The sequence below is a fragment of the Oncorhynchus mykiss genome, chromosome 24 (genome assembly GCF_013265735.2).
Source record: "Oncorhynchus mykiss isolate Arlee chromosome 24, USDA_OmykA_1.1, whole genome shotgun sequence".
Lineage (NCBI taxonomy): Eukaryota > Metazoa > Chordata > Actinopteri > Salmoniformes > Salmonidae > Oncorhynchus > Oncorhynchus mykiss.
In genome coordinates, this window is record NC_048588.1 from 3,439,396 (window position 1) to 3,451,400 (window position 12,005).

Here is a 12,005-nt window from a genome sequence, read left to right on the forward strand (position 1 = left end):
ATATGCTGTGTATTGAAGTCCAGTAGGCTTTTATGCCAATAAGTAAGTTAGGCTAAAACAGCTACAGTAAACAGGACTCGTTGGCCTATAGTTCCATGTCATTTCAATAACTTAGCTTCTCAAAGACGCCCTCTGGTGGTCGAACTAGCATTAACGGCAACAATGGTTGACGGTAAAATACTATGATGTCATGCACTCCAACATGCCATGCAGTCCTGCTGTATGACATAACTTTTAAAAGGAAGAAACAGCTTATGTGCAACCTGTGGTGGTTGCTGTGTAACCCCAAGGATGAGTAAGGCTGACTATGTCAGTCGTAGGGAGATTCCATGAAAAGTACACGCAAACAAGTTAGTAATTTCTTCATGGAACCACTTTCATAAATATTCCACCCTACTGTTTGTCCCAAGCAATGCAACTCAGAAAGTAGGAATGTGTCCACAGTTATTATTTTCGGGGAATCCCTACAGTACCAACCCAGGCTCTTTACAATCATGTGATCATTGCATCAGCTTAACCCATTATGTCAGTTTACAATCCAGGGTTACTCCAGGCAGTTTAGTCACCTCAACGTGCTCAATTCCCACATCATTTATTACAAGGTTTAGTTGAGGTTTAGGGTTTAGTGAATGATTTTTCCTAAATATAATGCTTTTTTAAAAAACGTATTCCTTGCCACCCATTCTGAAACCAACTGCAGTGTTGCAGTGATCCTCGACTTCGGCAATGTCATTTACAAAATATCTTCCAACACTCAGCAAACTGGATGCGGTCTATCACAGTGCCATCCATTTTTTCACCAAATCCCCATATACCACCCACCACTGCAACCTGTATGCTCTAGTCGGCCGGCCCTCGCTACATATTCGTCGCCAGACCCACTGGCTCCAGGTCATCTATAAGTCTTTGCTAGGTAAAGCTCCGCCTTATCTCAGCTCACTGGTCATGATAACAACACCCACCCGTAGCAAGCGCTCCAGCAGGTATATCTCACTGGTCACCCATAAGCCAACATCTTCTTTGGCCGGCTTTCCTTCCAGTACTCTTTTTTTCTATTGTGTTATTGACTGCACGCTTTGTTTATTCCATGGGTAACTCTGTGTTGTTGTTTGTGTCGCACTGCTTTGCTTTATCTTGGCCAGGTCGCAGTTGTAAATTAGAACTTTTTCTCAACTTGGTTAAATAAAGGTGAAAAAAAAGCTGCAGTAGCTGTTATCCTTTCTACGAAACATGATCAAATAAAAAAAACACACACATGTTGAGAAGTCTTTTTTCAGTCAGCCTTCCCTGACTCACCTGTGGTCCAACTCAGCCTTAAGAGAGAGCTTTGTAAATGCTGTACACATTTTAGGTGTTTTTAATTTTTAATTTATTTTTTAATCAGCTTTTTTGTTTTTGATAAGTCATTGAGTTGTTGATTGAATATATCTGATTGTTTTTACCCACAGAGTTGCAGGACTGATTGCAGGTTGACTTGTTTGGTTTGACTAGCTACACCTCCCATTCCACACTACTGTTTGTCTCCATCAACGCAAATCACAAGGTAGGAATGTGTCCACAGTTGATGAGAAGATTATTTTAGGGTAATTCCTACAGTACCGTTCCCCAACCCTTTGACAAAACCAGATTCAGATAACATCACAGTTTAAAAAAAAGTTTTCTGAAATTCTAAACATTTTGCCATGGGGCAGAGAGAATATTTAGTAATTGTATAACTAATTTCATGCAATTCTAGACACTTTGCCATAGGGTGGTGTCATGTCTTTACTATCAGTAAATTGAAGACTTGTGAGTGCTGTAGAGTCAAAGGCCTAGAAGTAAATGTTCAACTTTACTAAGGCTGGTATTTTGCTTGGACCCTTAAGTGATCCTAGCATAAATCCTAATTAGATGTTCCGTTGTGCATGTGCGTTTATACTTAGACAAGCGCGCATGTCAAGGGAAGGAAACCAAGTATCCTGGCAGATTACAACTTGTTCAGAATGATTCTGACGTAGTCAGGTAATTTTACGATCAATGCCTGGAGGTCAGTCAGAATTGGTTTCAAGGGAGTCTGTAGTAGTTTTTACTACAAGTCACTGTCTTCCACTATTGTAGTGGCGATAGGTATGAAGTCTATTTCATAGCTATGTTATCCACGGAGGGGCTAACCTCACAATGGAAGTACTCTTTCTATTGAAGTACGTGGTGTGATCATGGTTAATGATTCTAGTAATTTTCCTCCTGAATGAAGGATTCTATTTATTAGTGACATGTGTTAACCATTGGAAGAGTGCACTGGTTACACTCTGAGTGACTCCTATTTCGCTATTGTCAAGGGTAATTTGATTGGTTAGGTCTCTAACCTTCTTACTGATTGTAGCTGGACTGACTGTTGTTGGTATTGGTACTGGTGCTCAAAGGGACCAGTTATCCTACCGATTTATTCTGAAATATTATACTACCGGAACACATGATTGGAGCATTTTACTAGTTGTATTGTAGTTAAACCTACACATGGCAAGGAATGATTATTGTTGCCATTTGTTTTGGAGGTGGACATGTCCACTGCACTTCCTTTACGACCAGTGTGGTACACCTCAGCACTATCTTAGATGTGTTCTAATCCCCGTCTAGGGGCCTGTCTGCTCCTCACTATTCTCATAGGGGAGTTTACAACTAGATTTGATTTATGCTCTGGCGGCCTCCTACGGTGTTGTCCGTAGTTTCGACCCCCCCACCGGCCTCGATGAGGCTCATTATGGGTCTGGGCTACTGTTCCCCCCCTTTGTGTCTCTGGATCCCCCCACCAGCGGGTGGTGTTGGCGCAAACGAAAAGATCGGACCCTATGTACGAGTTGTCAGCAGCCGCGTTGTTATGAGAATGGCTGTAATCTTTCAACCAAATCTCCTGGTGTTTGTGCTTCAAAACGCTCAGTGGCTGTCGAGGCATGTCAGTCACCACCGTGTCCGCGTGTAGCAACCTCTTCAGTACCTGTGAACTGAGATGAGGATATCAGTCTGTGATATCGCAAAGTGTTTCACCAGTGGGAGTCATCGGGTCAGTTGCTGGACTGACACCATTAGTATCATTGTAAGGGGTGACAGTCCCCAACAAAGCGGAAGGTTTGTCATCAGAAGCAGCCGTATTGCACGACTGCAAGGAGGAGAGAAGTTGCGTATTCACAGAGACAGCTGGCTCAAAATCATGAAAAGAATGGTCAATCAGGTTGGCTGATGGAATGTGTCGAGATATTGTAATATCTCCTTGGATCGGATTCTGCCCCAAGAGGTTTTTAAACATCTTTTTCCCAATGGGTGCTTTCGACAGATACCCCTCGTGAGTGACTGCGTTGCAGCTAGCATTAGGGGCAGACAGTGTCGTCAGTGGAGAAGGCACTGTGGCCTGTGACCATACCTTGTTGGTTTTCCAATCCATCAATGGGAGTAACCGATCCATCAAGTCTGCTCCAAGTAGCAGGGTTACAGTTTCGAGGCTGGTAACATACACAGGGTGAACAAGCGATACGTCCTTGAAGTGTAGTTTCAGCATGACTCTCAATGTGAGAGGCGAGGTAGTCTGAGTGACCCCTCGAAGTGTAGTGTCGCATCGTTCCACTTTTAACCAATGTTTAGTTGGCTTCAAAGCCCTTTTGAGATCATCAAACAATGTTTGAGAGATGAGTGATATTGTCGCACCCGAATCAATTAGCGCATGACAAGTTAAGCAGTCCTCCAGGACTGTTTCCAGGTATGGCCGTTTAGATTCGTGGTTAGTGGACATATTCCCCACAAAGTGGAGTGTTCGTTCGCAATGACGTGATGTGCCATTTCTGTTCAAGGTGGAAGCAGATTGACTTGTCCGATTTTGAGTGGGCTTGGCTTTAACGAAGCGTTTGACCTTTTTCTTCTCCACCTTTGTATCAGAGTCTATAGACAAAGCCCGAGGGCTTGTTTCTTGATCTCAAGCGGAACCTCGATAGGGTCTTGAATGAGAGCGGAAGAAATTTGAACTTTAACGTCCTTGCTATGGGTGTTAATTCCTGCGGACCTGGTGTCCGGTAATTCCTCGTCTAGTCCTTGTTACTTATCTTTTGCCCTTTTCTCAAATTGTTCTCACTTTAGTTATTCCCGTAGTGGAACTTCTGGAGAACATTGGTCTACGTTTTGATCGTCCTTCAACTCTTTGTTACCCTTTGTTACCCTTGTGCTCGGACACTTTTTGAGTAGTCATGTTGATGGCGACGTACTTTACAGTTATTTTGACCGCAAAGGTTATTGGAATCGTGGTTTCGTGGTAGAAACTGTTGTTGTACGTCATCTCTCAACGCTCCAATACCTGATAATGCACCCTCTAACTGGAGTGAGTGCTCCTGGTCAAACTTCAAAACTGAGTGGTCAGTGCTCTTAGCGTTGTGAACACAGCCTCAAAAGCTGTGCTTGCAAGCTCTCTGAGTTGTAAGATAGGCAAGCCAACGTGGGCGGCAGGGCCCAAGTAGGTAATGAAGGTAGGATACATGTTCGACAGGAACATTTGTTTAAAAGGTAACAGGTCTTCCATGCCTGTTTCAGTGAGTAGGCCAAAGTAAGCTGAACGAAGCCAATGATATAAAGCTTGTGGGTGTTCGTTCCGAGCTTGTTTGACGGTGTTAGCCAGTGAGTTATCGTGTTTGCGAGTCGCAGAACCATTGAATTCTAATTTCAAAGCTGTGGCAAGTTTAGCATAGTCATTTAGCACGTGTTGCTGTTGTAGACGAATTAACCTTGTCATGTGTCTATTCAATGTTCACTTCAACAGGTAAACCCTGTCAGAACCCGTAGCGTTCGGGTAGCCATCCAATGCGTCCTCTATGTCAGCTAGTAACTCTCAGTGTCATTTGGCTGACCTGGAACGGGGTCAAATGTGGGAAAACTCTTGATGAGTTTGTCAAGGTATTCCGTGCCAAGTGGGCGGAGAGGGTTGGCTTCACCCTGTGGAGAGATTGGGGCCGAAAGGCCAAGAGGAGAAGCCAAGCCTTGATGTTGTTGGCCAAGAGGCGCAATATTACTCAGTGCCGAATGGCCAAGAGGAGAAGACTGAGGGACACATGAGGGAGGCAAGGTCTGAAACCTATCGTCTTTACTCCTGTGAGTACAGGGCTCTGGTTGCTTGGATTGGTAGTCCTCCAGATGGTACCTTTGAGTGGTATTCTGCTACATTGCAGAGTCCACTTGAGTGCTTAGAGTACTGATTTTGGACACGTGAGTGTCACACTTACTCCTTTCGGTCTCAAGTACGGAGCGAGAGATTCAGTGATGAGATTTCCTCTGCTTGCTTAAAAATCAATATTTCCATCTTCATCACCTGAGTTCTCTCATCATTCATTTGGTCAGCGACTTCAATGAGTTCTGCTGATTTGTCATCCAACTTTGTCATTGTGTTCATTAACTGATCGTCTTTGGTCTGCAGCGTTTTGAGTAGAACGGTGTTACTTTAAGTAACGTTCAACAAAACTGCATGCATGTTATCAAGTTGAGCGCTCCTGTTTGTAGATAGCTCTTCAGATTTATCTAGTTTGGCGTGGACATCATCGTATTTAGTTTTGGCGAAATCGAGTTGTTCCTGTTGCATATGATTTTGTTCCTGTAGAAGATGATTTTGTTGAAGAGCTTGTGCTTGTTCATCGTCATACGTGTTTGCAATTACATTTAATTGTTCAGTTTTCAAGCACAGTTCCATAGCTAGCAGAATTTTTTCCTTTTCTGCATTTGTCATTGGTTTCCCGGTTCTCTCCACCTGTCCTTTTATGTCTACCCTTACCTGCTCGTGCTTCAGCTGTGCACTGCGGTATTGGACAGATGCCAATCTCGGAGGGCAAGACATCAGGGCTAGACTGGAGAGAACCTTTACGAGGCCCGATGGTTGATTTTGGAATGCGTTGTTGTCTGCTTTTCCACTAATGGCATAACTAATGGCATAATTGGTATCGCTGCTAAGGTCAGAGATCAATCCATTTGCGGGTGGAGGTTCACTAATTAGCGGGCGAATGGGGACTACCCCCTCTGATAGCTTGCACATTATTAGAACATTTGAAAGGAAACTTGTTTTTCCTAATTTTCCAAAGTTTGGTTTTGGAATATATTGGGAGCTGCAAAGACGATTTTAATCTATTTATAGACGTTAATGAACCATCAGTACTGGACAGTACTGTGGAAGTTGGACGTGAATGAATTTGCAAAAGCAAAAGCAAATTGAATTAATCAAATAGAATGATTAATCCTACCTGGATAGGCTATGTGGGAATTTAACTTTAAATTAACCTGGGAAGTTGATTCATCTAGGTTACTATTGCAAAGTTTAAGGTGTCTCATTTAACTGGAAGAACCTAGAAAGGTATGTTCAACAATTCAAATAAATTAATTGAATGAGACGATAATACCCAAGGAATTGAGATTGCTGGATTATCATAAAGGTAATGTTAGGTACATTTACCACTATGGTACACTTTCCCCTCAGGCCAAAGCCATATGGGATTCCCGCTGGGGGCGGGACTGATTGATTGTGCTTTACAGAAGCAGATTTTACTGATTGATCAAATTTAATGAATAATCAAACCTGTATAGGCTATCTGGGAATTCAACTTTAAATTAACCTGGGAAGTTGGTTCATCTAGGTTACTATTGCAAAGCTTAAGGTGTCTCATTTAATTGGAAGAACCTAGAAAGGTATGTCCGACAATTTAAATACATAAATTGAATGAGACCCAAGAAATTGAGATTGCTGGATTATTTTAACGTGATCCACGTTTGGATTTCCAACAGTTCTTTTAAGAGATGTACTTGCGATTCTTCACCACCAGTGATGCAGAATGCTGAAATCAAACGGAAGTACAAAGGGCGGGACTTCCGTCGCGCAAGGAGGAATTTAAACGGAACACAGGAAGTGAAAAATTTTCCCTCTCTGTTAGCTTAGCCTCTCGTGCAAGCTGATCCTACGTTGTTCAGAAATATCACGTTCTAAGCACAAAATAGGGTCCTCTCACCATGGAAAGGGTGGGTTTATTAGTGACGTCTCACATTAAACCATTCGGCATACTTTGCTAGCGTTATGTTGACCAGAGCGGCACGGTACATAATACGGGTATGCCTGTAGTCAGTCCACAGGGGTTTAGTGCAGTAGGCAGCAAAATACTGCGGCTCGGTCACCGAACTAATATCTTCTAATTTCTAACCTTACTGACTCTAGAAGTTAATATTGACCAACAGAAATAGTACCGTTTGGCCTAACGGACTAAATCTGGAACTTATCACTCATTGCTTTGACGCTAACGACCACTACCGGAGGCGCTCTGTACCCTCTTCAAATGGGAATACACACATAAAACCAATTTGTTTGTATACAAAGCAGTCTGTTTGTACAGTTCTGTTTGCACAATTGATATATAGAATTCCACAGCAAAGTCTAATTCGGTCTTAGATTCCTCACAGGGGGCACCATAAATGTCATGTCTTTACCATCATTAAATTGAAGACTTAGTTTTTATCAAAGATTCTCTGTAATTAGTATCACGGATTAATCTGATTAATCATGTAACTGTAATTAACTAGGTTGTCGGGGCACCAAGGAAAATATTCAGATTACAAAGTTATCATTTCCTAAAATAACTTTTCAGATATTTTCATATCTGATCAATAGTCTTCTGATTAATTAATTATTTACTTTACCTCGCGTTAGTCTCATTCCGAACGTCGTAAATTGTTGGTTATCTGCACAAACCCAGTCTTCACTATGAGTCATCCATACATCAATTGTCTTAAATTATTTTATTTTTTTATTACTTACTAAGAAATTCACAGAAATGCATAAACAAACAGTAAATATGGTTACAAGAAATGATAGGAGAATGTGCCCTAGTGGGCTAAACCGTCATCGCGGCTTGGTGGACAAAATGGGGAGTGGGGGTCAGCTGAGAAGTCACTACAGAGTTGATAATTATAACAATTTAAATGCTAATCCTTTGCACATAAACGCTCACTCATTCGGGAACAATTGCAATCAATATATATATTTACGCTCAGTGTGTCGTCTTGATCGCTGGTGAAAAGTTTGTTTATTTTGTAGAATTGTCCATCTCTCTCCCTCTCTCTCTCTGTTGTGGATTGAGTGGATTGTTCAGAGTGACATTCCTTCATTCGTTATAGAATGGGTGTTTCGGCAGTTGTCGTTCTTCGCGTTCAGTGATACCGAATTCCTAGCTGCAGACTAGTAATTAATATCAAAGACTTGTTCTTATTCTGGCGGTATCGATAGTCTAAGAGTTTAATTATGTGGTATGGTTAAAAGATTCAGCAATGGTCTACAGGAAAACATGGTCTGGTGATAATTTCTCAAAGTTGGGTTTTATTCGGTATTGCAGAAAAGGGGCTGTCCCAGGATGCCTGACCCTAACTGGGCTCAGGGGCGGTCCTCTGATTTAGTTAAACTCAAAAGGGAATTGTAGTTTCCTTCATTAAACAGTCCAAAATCACATCACACAATTTTACAAACAGTATCATACTCACTCATTCATCTTATACAACAATTAGATGCAAACCTCATATCTGAGGCTATTATATAAACATCGCTATGGCAATGTGGCCACACCGTCTCCCATGAGCTTCCCCAAAATGTAGCAAACGGGCCAGTTCATAGCTGGATTCTTCACCGATCTTTTATACGTTGTCCGGAACATGAAATTTGTTCAGACCTCAAGTTCTGTGAGGTGGAAGAAATTCCTTTGTTCTCAATGAAAATTCACTCTGTCTCTTATACTGTGTGGACATGAGGCAGGGTCTTCTCAGGAATTTACGACCTCTCTCTGACCACAGCAGCCTAGTTGAAGGAGGCAGGGGGAGGCAGGGAGAGGGGGATGGGCTTGCTGTACTCAAAGAGGGCAACGTCATGACAGTGGAGAGAAACGTTTGCAGTTTTTATTATAATATCTGAGTGAGACTGACTAACAAAATCAATGGGGGGCCCCCGGGCCGGTAATTCGACCGTGCTGCTCTGTCATTGCTCATCCACATGTTTATATGTATATTTTCTTACTCCATTCCTTTACCTAGATGTATGTGTATTAGGTAGTTGTTGCGGAATTGTTAGATTACATGTTAGATATTGCTGCACTGTCAGAACTAGAAGCATTTCGCTACACCTTCTGCTAACCGTGTTTATGTGACTTACAATATTTGATTTGATTACTACGTTTAGATGAGCTACCAATTGAAAAAATGTTAGATGACATGGACTAATTGAGTGACTGTCAGTGACTGACCTAAAAAGAGACAATTTAGAAATTGCACCTTGTGTATTTTACTATTCTGCCTTAAGTTGAGTAAGTTGAGATTCCGAGTGAGTTGCGAAAAATGTTTTGTTGACCTGAGGGCCTTTAAAAAGGAGTGCCGCGTGCCTCATGCCAAGACAACTGTAACTAGAACAACCGGTGCTGGTTAGGAGTAACATCTCATTAATCTAGTTAAATAAAAGGTAATAAATAAACATTTTGCTGTCATACTTCTGATTTTCTTTTAAAACGGATACCATACAAACACACTGTGATATCCTGTTACACAACACAACACACATAGAGCAACGCATTCATTTATTATCTTACTACATTCATTCTTTTCAGCTTGGCAACAAGAGATCCAGCAGGAAAGTCCCGCCCAGAACAACCAATGATATTGCATCCATACCGTCATCTCTACTCCCTTCAACGGATCTCCCATGAACCATCAATGACATGTTGAACAATAACTTTCACCTTGTGTGTGCGTGTTTGTGTCTGTGTGTGTGTATGTGGGTGTGCTTATGAATACATTTAAATTGCTGGTTTTCCCCCTGGTAAACTGTGGATATGGTTGTACTGACAAACAAATAGCGTCACTTTTTCAAGTTCATTAACTTCCTGTGCATTACCTCACTCTGATTTACAGTACCAACCCCGACCCTTTGACAAAAACAGATTCAGATAACATCACAGTTTTAAAATAGGTTTTCTGCAATTCTAAACATTTTGCCATGGGGCAAAGAGAATATTTAGTAATTGTATAACTAATTTCATGCAATTCTAGACACTTTGCCGTAGGGTGGAGGGAAATGTTTGCAGTTTTTATTATAATATCTGAGTGAGACTGACTAACAAAATCAATGGGGGCCCCCGGGCCGGTAATTCGACCGTGCTGCTCTGTCATTGCTCATCCACATGTTTATATGTATATTTTCTTATTCCATTCCTTTACTTAGATTTGTGTGTATTAGGTAGTTGTTGCGGAATTGTTAGATTACATGTTAGATATTGCTGCACTGTCAGAACTAGAAGCATTTCGCTACACCTTCTGCTAACCGTGTGTATGTGACTTACAACATTTGATTTGATTACTACGTTTAGATGAGCTACCAATTGAAAAAATGTTAGATGACATGGACTAATTGAGTGACTGTCAGTGACTGACATAACAAGAACAACCAATAACATTGCATCCATACCGTCATCTCTACTCCCTTCAATGGATCTTCCATGAACCGTCAATGACCTGTTGAACAATAACTTTGCCCTTGTGTGTGTGTGTGTGTGTGTTTGTGTCTGTGTGTTTTTTCTTGGGTGTGCTTATGAATCCATTGAAGTTGATGGTTTTCCCCCTGGTAAGCTGTGGATCTGGATGTACTGACAAACAAATAGCTACACTTTTTCCAGTTAAGTAACATCCTGTGCATTACCTCACTCTGATTTGCACTTCCTACAGATGTGGCTCTGAGCCACCCACTCTGTTATCACACTTCTAGTTTTGTCTGTTTCTCACGTCCTCGCGATCAGTATCTTTAGCAGCTGTGTGTTGACCTTAGTCATCCAAATGCGTGCCAGAAGTTAGTGCCCAAATCTAGGACAACTGGGACTCTGTCGGCATAGTCTCCAGGTGTCAGTGTGTGACTCATACTGTATGTATATATGTATGTACAGTGGGGCAAAAAAGTATTTAGTCAGCCACCAATTGTGCAATTCTCCCACTTAAAAAGATGAGATGCGCCTGCAATTTTCATCATAGGTACACTTCAACTAAGACAGACAAAATGAGAAAAAACAATCCAGAAAATCACATTGTAGGATTTTTAATGAATTTATTTGCAAATGATGATGGAAAATAAGTATTTGGTCAACAACAAAAGTTTATCTCAATACTTTGTTATAAACTCTTTGTTGGCAATGACAGAGGTCAAACGTTTTCTGTAAGTCTTCACAAGGTTTTCAGACACTGTTGCTGGTATTTTGGCCCATTCCTCCATGCAGATCTCCTCTCGAGCAGTGATGTTTTGGGGCTGTTGCTGGGCAACACGGACTTTCAACTCCCTCCAAAGATTTTCTATGGGGTTGAGATCTGGAGACTGGCTAGGACACTCCAGGACCTTGAAATGCTTCTTACGAAGCCACTCCTTCGTTGCCCGGGCGGTGTGTTTGGGATCATTGTCATGCTGAAAGACCCAGCCATGTTTCATCTTCAATGCCCTTGCTGATGGAAGGAGGTTTTCACTCAAAATCTCACAATACATGGCCCCATTCATTCTTTCCTTTACGCAGATCAGTCGTCCTGGTCCCTTTGCAGAAAAACAGCCCCAAAGCATGATGTTTCCAGCCCCATGCTTCACAGTAGGTATGGTGTTCTTTGGATGCAACTCAGCATTCTTTGTCCTCCAAACACGACGAGTTGAGTTTTTACCAAAAAGTTATATTTTGGTTTCAATATGACATTCTCCCAATCTTCTTCTGGATCATCCAAATGCTCTCTAGCAAACTTCAGACGGGCCTGGACATGTACTGGCTTAAGCAGTGGGACACGTCTGGCACTGCAGGATTTGAGTCCCTGGCGGCGTAGTGTGTTACTGATGGTAGGCTTTGTTACTTTGGTCCCAGCTCTTTGCAGGTCATTCACTAGGTCCCCCCATGTGGTTCTGGGATTTTTGCTCACCGCTCTTGTGATCATTTTGACCCCACGGGGTGAGATCTTGCGTG